The following is a 9,660-nucleotide window of genomic DNA, read 5'->3' on the forward strand; positions in this document are numbered from 1 at the left end:
TCGGCCGGCCATTTGCATATGAAAGCAGCTGAGGGGCAGTGGGTGAGGCGGGAAAAAGGCAGGGAGGGAGAATCATAAAACTTTAAAACCAGTCCCAAGCAGACTTCAGAACTTTAATCAGCACATGTGCCTATGTGGCACTTATTTCCCTTTGGCAAGTCCTTTGTACGCTGATTTACTCTGCTCATCGCTGTGGTTTTATTCATGGATATTGTTCTGCTTAGAACTGTTCTGCCTGACAGTTTTCAGCCTGTCAATGATAACTGACATGGTTATCTTTTCAGCCCCTCGCTACGACACTTGTCTTCAACCTGTCCAAACCTTGATGGTGATATCGCCTGCTCCTTTCACACTTCTCTCAGGCATAAAATCGATCAACCTAAAGATTTTCTTCGCTGTCTTGAGATCTTAATGTGGTCCCAAGTGAGGCCACATCCTCATGCCTTTTGTAAGGCGGATAAACACTGTGTGCGTTTGAAAATGACTTGTCTGTGCGAGTGTTTTCTGGTCATTTTTGGTGCATTGCTTTCATTTTTTTGATTAGACGTTGGACTAACCTGAGTCTCAAAAATGTATTTTTATCTGGATTAGACCTGTGATTAGATCACTGTTTTATGCTCTCACATTTGCCTGGCAACATAAACATAAATAGTTCAATGACAGCTGCTGTTTTGTGTGATTGGCTTTATTTTGTTTTCATAATAGACAATCACAGAATAGATCGGAGGCCTCTTGGGAACTGTTGGGCTTCTGTAAATAGCATCATAGAGTACGGTCTAGACCTGCTCTTTTATGAAAAGCGCTGTGAGATAACTGTGGTTGTGATTTGGCGCTATATAAATAAAATTTAATAAATGGTACTGCTAGACTGCACCTGATCATGTCTGTGAAAGCATACACATATTTTTGGAAAAGCTTTGTTTTCCCTATCCACAGTGCAGTGCCCTTTCAGATTTACTCACTGTGGGGAGCATTTAAATCCATTGTTTTCAAGTGTGAAGCCTTCAACTGGATGGAAAACAGAAGGGAAAAGATGCATTTTGGTGGGGCAACACCAAATCATGATATAGAGTGAACGACACAGCAAGTAATGTCACTAATGTTAGCTAAGTTGCGGGTTAGCAAGCTGTTGCTGCAGTTGCTGCAGTGAAGTTAACATGCAGAGAGGGCGAGTCGGCCCCAGGGCCAGCACACCGGGTCCAGACAGCGGTATTCATTTCTCGTCACCTGACACACAAATCATGGCTGAAATAGCGTTTTTTAGTGCACACACAGGACGAACAGCTAGGAGATATTCACTGAATTTGACAAGAAGATGTGTGTTGGGTTAGAATCGCTTACCCCAACTTTTAAAGCAGCTTACTAATGGACAAATGCAGTAAACAAAGCATGTGTTGTGTCAGTGAGTTAGGATGTACTGAGGCATTAAACTTTGAAGTACTACCTCCCGCTGAGACAAGTTAATGTTTACACATGGAGGGCACTCTAAGTGCTGCGACATAGATTAAGTGGGCACGTCTAAGCATTGTGACATGATGTTACAAGCAGCTACCAGCAGTTACTGGAGGCATGATTTGTGCTTTTCAATGATTTTTAGTATTTGAACACAGAAGACATCTAAACTATGAGTGTGATAAACCAAGGGGTTTATATAAACATGTTAATCTAGAAGAAAACTAAATTAATGTCGAGGTTTGGAGTAGAAAACCAACAGGAGAGTCACACAAAGACTGTGCTGAACACCTTTTGATGAATCAGCTTGTAGTTTTTACTCGACTTCAAAAATAGGTCACATTTGATACACAAGCAGCAACAAATGTAGGCTACTATTGCTTTGTCATTGTCACTTCATACAGCTGCGGCGTTTTCTTTCCTGTAGACTGAGGGGAACGTCTGCCTGTGATTGTAAATTTGAGCTTTACTGTAGTCCTCAGCGGTTTGTAGTGAAAATCAGCCTGAACAGAATGCTGATTCACCCCATGCTGTCACAGTAAATCCTCACACCCCCCTCCCCACGCATGCACACAGACGCACAGTCCCTACGACATGTGTGCTGCAGCAAACATGCAGTGATGCTGTTTGTTAAGGTTCGTCTGTATGTGGCAGAATGGCAGAAAGCGAGCTAAACCAACACCTTGTCCTTGGGGTGTAACCTTGGACACACAGAAAAGGATGGCACATAAAGACGCCTTTCTTCTGTAATATTTCAAGAACGCTATTATTCTAAGCGAGAGCAAAGAAAAGGAGAGAGAGTGAGAGAAGACAGCTGGAGGATGTGAATAAGGAGGAGCTGGCCCCGGATGATGAAAAACTGGCTTGGAAAAGATGCAGCTCACTTTGGTGCAATGCAGACGGGGCTGGGAGGAGCTTCGCCAGTGGGTGGAGCTGTATGTGCATGCATGTGTGCGTGCAAGAGAGCGTGTGTGACTGTGTTTGTTGGAAGGTGTTTTGTTTTCATCTATAAGTGATTACACATGCCCAACCCCCTCCCTAAAGGCGCTCTCTCTCTCTCTCTCTCGAGGTGAGGTTGTAAATATCACCGGCACGCTGGGAGACAAGAGGGCTGCTGTTGTGATTTTTATTTATTTTATGCATGTGTTTTGTTTGTTGCAAGGTTTGAATGCCAGACTGTGGTGATCAACCTACTAAGAGCAGTTACATGATGCAAGACGGTCAGTGGGTGGAGCAGGGGGGAATGAGTAATCCCTCTGCAGAGCCCTGACAGAGAATCCACAGATCGCTCGTGTGTGTCGGTCACCCAGAGCTTGTCCTTCACATTCCCATTTAGCTGAGATAGATGGATCAATAACTTCAGGAGAACGGTTCTGTTGCTGTATGCTTTTAAAATTATGAATTGTAGAAACCTCAACCCCCCCCCCCCATCATGTCCTTCTCCTGTGCTTGCAGCTTCTCCATAAAACGGCGACCCCGGCGTATTTTCCTGCTTCCCTCACACAGCCCGGAGGCGACCCTGTGAACGTATCGTTAATTGGCTGCCTGTTCAGTGCCAGAGCACACGATTGGCCAGACAGCGCAGGCTTCACAGCAACGGTGATAATGATGCCCTCTGTCCTGTATCAGTCGGTGTGCACACGCCGCTTTGTTCTGATGCTTATGAGACGAAACGACATTAGCATTCAGAGCACCTCCACACCTACGGTCCTCTGACAGCGTGACAGAGACGGGCTGAGCCCTGATTTACTAATCAACAGTGATGAATTGCAAGCAAAACCAATCTGACAGTGTCACAGGAGAGGTCACGAGAGGAAGGTGGTGCCAGATTTGCGATTTTTGAACTGAACTGAATACCTCTCTGCCCGACCCTTTGAAACCTATTCTGCTGCCATTGTCTTTAAAGCACAAATGACATCCATGTGTTTCTCCTTCGCTGTTTTCCTTTGGCTTTTGTTTTTTAAAGGGGGCCTGTGCGAGCATGCCAGAGAGAATGGCTCATTAGTTGAGTGTTTACTGTGGTGATGGAGAATGCAGTGGACACTCCCTCTCAGTTGTATGGGACCTGAGGATGACTAGAAAACAGTCAGTGATAAAGGCAGACAAAAGAAAGAGGGGTGCCAGGGGAGAGAGAGAAGGTGAAAGAGACACGTGACTAAAGATTGAGATCCTAACGTTGAGGGTTTTAGGGGGCGGTGCGGTGCAGTGAGAAGGGGCAACAATAAAGGACAGGAGATGGAGGGGAAGAGATGAGGAGTATGAAGGTTTTTAGTGTTTCCAGCTGGGCCTGGGTGTGGTCACCATGGCCTGGAGACCTGCTGTGTTCAGTTCTGCTCCGAGTCCTGCTTCACAGTCTCGGACCCATCTGCCAAATGGCTTCCCTGTGTGTTGTTTTGCGTCTGCATATGGCCCCGCACGTGCTCGACTTAATGGTGATTTAATCGTGTTGTTGTCTTGTGATATTATTGTTTCACGTTGAAATATCTACAATGGAGCGGTGTGAGAGGCAGTGTTTGGCTGCAGGGTACACATCAGCTGCGGCGGGAATCAAACGTGTGCTCATTACAGGATGATCTTTTTAAATAGTAGGAAAGCCAGCAAGTAGAATATGTGTCTCCAGGCAGCTCATTTTTAAAAAATGTTTTACTGTGACAACCATCAGTTTTTGACATGTTTTATTCTCTGCTGAGGGTCAGCTGAGTCAGCGGTGTAACTTTGTCAGCACTTCTCATCAAGGTTGGCATATATCCACATAGTCATCACTCTTTCTGAGTGAGGAGACAAACTGATAATACATTATAATGACTTTGCAAATGTTAACATGACAAGTTAACATGACAGGAAAAAATACTACTTTTGTAGTTTGTGTTTCCCGAAAAGCAACAAACACCTGCAAATAAATCAATACTTTAAGCTTTATTTGAATGGAGACGCTCTTTGTTATGGTGTTACGCCACATTTTGAATATAATTCAACACAGTGTACAAATGAGATGAAAAAAGCAGCAAAGATGTCGACAACAGCCAAATATCCAAACAGTTACGGGAAACAACAGGCAGCCAGATGGACTGAGAAAAGGCTCTATTAGTGAAAATGCAAGTTAACATGGCTTGAATTGGCTTATATTAGCCAAACTAAATTATAAAGCATGGATTTAATTACGTAACATGATGCTGCACTTAAAACAGTTGCCCTTTGTGATCACATTGATGGATTGAGGGTGACAAAGTGAGGTGGGGGGGTCAGTTTCTCTTTACTTCTTGCAGGATTTAGTTTGAGCATGTATGAAAGATAATGCAAGTGTCTCTGACAGACATGTAGCCACAGCGCTTATAAAAACACTGCTTCAAAACCAAAGTATTCTTCTTTCACCGCAGTCCTCGGTCATGTGGTTTTTCCTCTTCTCTCATCGCTTCATTATTCAATTAAGCAGTAAAACACATGTTAAGCTTAACATTAACCACACTGACAATCCCCTACTGGGACGAGAGCAGTAAAGATCGTCCGTGGGCTCTTGTATCATGCTCCATCAGCGCCGATGAGGCTCTCTCTCTGGTTTCCATTTGGACCTGCGGCAGACAAGGGTGATGCCGCACAACGGGTGCACCTAGTAAATACCTTCTGGTTTGGAGGGTGAGACCGCAGAGAGCCAGGTTGCCAGGTCTGGCATGGATGAAGCGCAGATGGGTTGGAAGAAAAGGGACGGCGTGGCCAGGAAACAGGTTGTGGTTAGTGTAGAGGTTGCCGGCTTTAATCCCGTGCACTATGTCTGTATTAGCGATCGTGTCAGTGCGTGTTTGTGTAAAGGCTAATGGGGTCAAGAAACAGTAGGGCATAGAGCTGTGATCCAGGTGCAGAGATGCTCCCATCCAGCAATACCATCGGTCCCAGTGGGGGTATCCATCAACTTTGCCTCAGGGCTTTTTCTTCTCTGATTTGACTGATTGCTATTGACTGGCGCTAATGGACAATGGCGCTAATGGCTGCATACGCTCGTGTGACGCAACACACACAAATTGGTGCATGCACGCATCAGCATGCTGAGTATCACATACACATTGGAGATATTCACACACCTCTCTTAAACGCACTTATTCGGGGCCTTTCCACCGTCTCCACATTCCACTGGCGGTATCTCACCGAAGGCCCCAACTGCTTTTAATCAGCTGGGTCACGAGGCGCTCCAGATGGGCCTCAGCGTTGGGTGGGGCTGCCGTGGACGTGGTGGAGGAGGAGGGAGGGCGGGGGGTGGGCTTTGGCTCGTAATAGTCAACATATTTGTGCCCCCTCTTCTCTATCCTCAACATCCCCTCCCGTCCTGTATTGCGTCACCCTCCTCAGAGACCCATGCTGGACAGCTTGAGCTACACTGGCCCTGCCATATTCAGAGCATGCATTTCTAAGGAGCTCGCTATTCCAAACGTTTTACGAGCTAACATTTTCCATCGTCAGGCTGCATGCTCCGAGTGTTTTGTAAAGAACACTGTGTGCTTTTGGAGAGCGTCTTTGCACATTGTGCTTTTACAGTCTGAGGAAAGATGTAGGTGTACATTGCAATTTATTAATTTTTTTCCCCCTGCAATATTGAGTTCACTGAGTACAAAATGTCTTGATCTTGGAAATGTGGACCATAAGACAAAATATGTGCAGAATGTGCATGGACTCTCTTAGGGCAGTATCTCACAGCCTAATCAGAGTAGGAATAAGACCTCATGGATGCATTGTTTTTGGTCAGCTTCCCACAAATCCTATGTAGTTAAGATTGGGACTGAGGAGGAAGAAGGAGATGTTGTAAAGGAGTCCTGAATGTGAAGCAGTCCAAAGCTAGACCATTATGTTAAGAATTCTGTTGGCAGGTGTAATTTTCACTTTCTTTCTTGCAGCCAAACCAACGAACAGCATATAAATAAATACGCAGCGTAATTTCATCTCTTCAGTTGTTTAACCACCACAATAGCTGGTCTTTGTCAGCAGGTCATTATACTGTCCCGTGCTTTGATAAACTCCGTGTTCGTTCTTGCTTTGACAGTGTTTATGGCCGTTACCTGGATACGTTAGTACTAATCTCCCATTTCCTCTCTCCCCTCGTCACCTCTCCCACTCACTGCTGAGGTCTACCGTTACAGGGGCTGACGTCGCCTCGCTCTCGGCACAGGCCTGATGGGTTAATACTCACAGGGCGCACACCCTGGGTGAAGGTCACAACACATCCGCATTACAGGAAACATCTGGGATAGTCTCACATATTTTGAGTGGAATGGGATCTAACGTAGTAATGAGTTGTTCCTCAAAGCTCATCCCCAGCAGAGAGGTTCCTGTCGCCATACTAAGAATGTGGTTTAGTGCCAAAATGAGGCACCATGAGGCAAGATTGGCAGGCAAAATAAGACATGAGAAAAAAGAGGATACAAGAACAATGGAGCAACTTGCCAGCTTTGTGGGCAAAGAGCAGGCTTCCGTCAGATCTTCATCTCAGCCCCAAAATGACATTAACAAGGAACCTAGTCGGCCTTTTAGTACTAGTCATTTTAAGCCAAACCATGAAGTAGTTTTTTGCCCGTCCCTAAACAAGTCTTAACCATAGCGTTGTCACATCATACATTTTTGATCTTGAATTATAATGGTTGTGGAAGGCACAGATAAATGATGTTCTCCTGCCGATATTAGCGTCAGATCAGAAAACGATTCCGTCGTCCTAAAGAGCAACATATTTGGAGGACTTGTTTCTGTTTTTGCCTTTTCGTTGCAAACTTTTCACTGACATTAGGTTTAGCAGCCAGTTCCCTGCAGTGAAGGCCATCTTGAGATATAGAGTGACTGACACAGTGGTGGAACATTCCTGTCAATGGGATTGACTGAGTAAGGGCTGCTTAGTTTAGCAGCTGATCTCAGCTCTCCTAAAAGGATTAGAGTGGTTGTACCTATAAAGTAGACATTTGGCAACCATTGATGGTTAAAGTTATCTATGACTGTCCTGCACCCTCCACATACTTGATTTGTCTTTGCCAAATCATACTGACAAAGTGCTAAACTAATGAGCTCTGGATTTAGCTAACGCCCTGCGACTATCTCTCTGTCTCCTTACACTTTCTCTTTGCTAGCCATTTAATGCCCTGTCAACAATCCCAAGCCCTCTTACTTGTGCCAATTCTAAGACTATCCTATTGATAGGATATGATCACTCCAACTACTTTCCTTCTACACTATCTTTGCCTTTTACTTGGCTGGGGAGTCAAACAAGTGAAAGGGCAGGACGCTCTTTACTGTGATGTAATAAATTTTAATGGGGAAAATACATTCATAGCTAGAAAGGGGGGAAAAAATCTCATCTGTTTGACGTTCAGGGTGGACATGATAGGTCTTCACAGTCATTGAAAGCTAGGTATAATATAAAAAACAACACATTTGTGGTTTGAGTTAGATTTATGAACGGTAAGTAAGTTGCCCAAGAAGTAGCAGAAATACTGCAGGTTTCTGAGAATAAAATGGGTGTTTGCTGAGCCTGCAGACTCAGACACCCACCCACCTGGTCTGAGTCACTGCAACGTTACATAAAGAGGCAGTGGCTTCATCTGTTCAAGTCTCCATTAAGGTGGAATGTCTTGTCTGGTGTTACTTACACGTAACCCTTCACCTTTAGCTTTAACCTTGAAACCTAATTCCATTTTACTTACCAGTAAAAGCTCAGTATGTGTGTGTGCGCTCTCGCATGTATGCCAGTGTTTTCCACCACTGTTGTCTTGTTAGCATTAATATGTGTGGATGCCGTGCAGGAGTATTCTCTGTCCCCAGTGAAAATTGTCCAATCTCCCGCCAACAGATCATAAGCAGATTTAATGCTTATTCAGTTGCTCTATCTCAGCCTCACCACCAGCACTGACTTCTTCTTCTACATGACACACACATACACACACCTGCCCCTCCTCCCACCCACATGAGCAAGTCAGTTGAGGGTGCTTGTGAAGCCATCTGGCTCTTAAATCTGGGCTTGTAGTACCACCAGCAGCCCTTTCTCTTTCCCTCTTACAGTAAAACTTAAGCTCACACGTGCCACATCCAAACAGTCTCTGCTGGGTCACAGTTTTGGAAAAAACTAGTGCATGTGATCATTTCTTATTCTTGTTAAGAGCAATTTAAAGATGATTTAAAGTTTTGGCCTCTTGCCTCCAGATCTTCAGTTTGTTTGGGTTTGATAATAGCTGTTTTTTTAGGTGACAGATTGTGTTTGTCTATATGTGGTATTGATTTTAACCCACCTTGGATTTGTGTTAATTTTCTTTCTCAATGGGCTCCTAAATTTTGTTGTACCTTCAGAGGAAACAAGTCCTGCTTCAAGGGACAACAAAATAAAGTAACATAATTAATAACCATAGATTACTTTCACTTTGGTGCCTGCAGTAAATATTTAGTATGTTGGTATAAGACTGTTTGTTTTCAGCACTGCAGAGGAAATGATTCTCACTATAAGCTATCTGTCTCTGCCTTTGGATACAGTTGTGCAGCAGTGCATGTAATGGGCTTTAGAGATGCACCACAGCCATGAGGACTGTCTTGTGCATTGAACATTTAATGCAACAGGGACTTTTGGAGTGCTCTAATAGTGTGGTAACTGATGTAATCACGGCTGGGAGAAAACAAAAAAGGAAAGTGAGTGGATATTTTTTTTTTCCGCTATGGCTTTTACCTTTTTCTATCTCCTTGAAATTGATTTGTATTGCTTCTCGGTTTGTGTCTTATGTCAGCAGGTCCTCCGGTGTCCTTTAAATGGCACTTCAGGATTGTCGGCTGTGTTGTTTCGGAGACTTGGTAACAGGAGAAAGTTGATCAACCTCATACAAATGACCAGCCGTGTGGTGTAGACGCGGTTAGTTGAAGGACCTGTCATTTTCTTCTGCTGTAAAATGTCATATCTGCGTAGTTCTGATCAGTATGCTCCATTATATGACAAAATGCAAGAAGTGTTAATCATAAACGCGTTTTGTAAACAAGCCAGTTAAGTTGCTGGGAGTCATGGTTGAGTGGTGATTAGAAACAGATGGTATACTTTCAGCCAATAGTGTTCAACTAAAACTTACTGTATCAAAGGTCAGAAGTCAAGTCCACCCGTTTTACTGCTGTGTAGTTTTTGGCTTGACCTTGATGTCAGACACGTACCTGATGTAATTACACCCAGCTGAGTAACACTCTGGGCTGGTTGAGTAACATTTA

The sequence above is a fragment of the Micropterus salmoides genome, unplaced genomic scaffold, assembly GCF_014851395.1.
Source record: "Micropterus salmoides isolate LMB-PRFRI ecotype aquatic unplaced genomic scaffold, ASM1485139v1 Ms_hic_scaffold_1, whole genome shotgun sequence".
In the NCBI taxonomy this organism is placed as follows: Eukaryota; Metazoa; Chordata; class Actinopteri; order Centrarchiformes; family Centrarchidae; genus Micropterus; species Micropterus salmoides.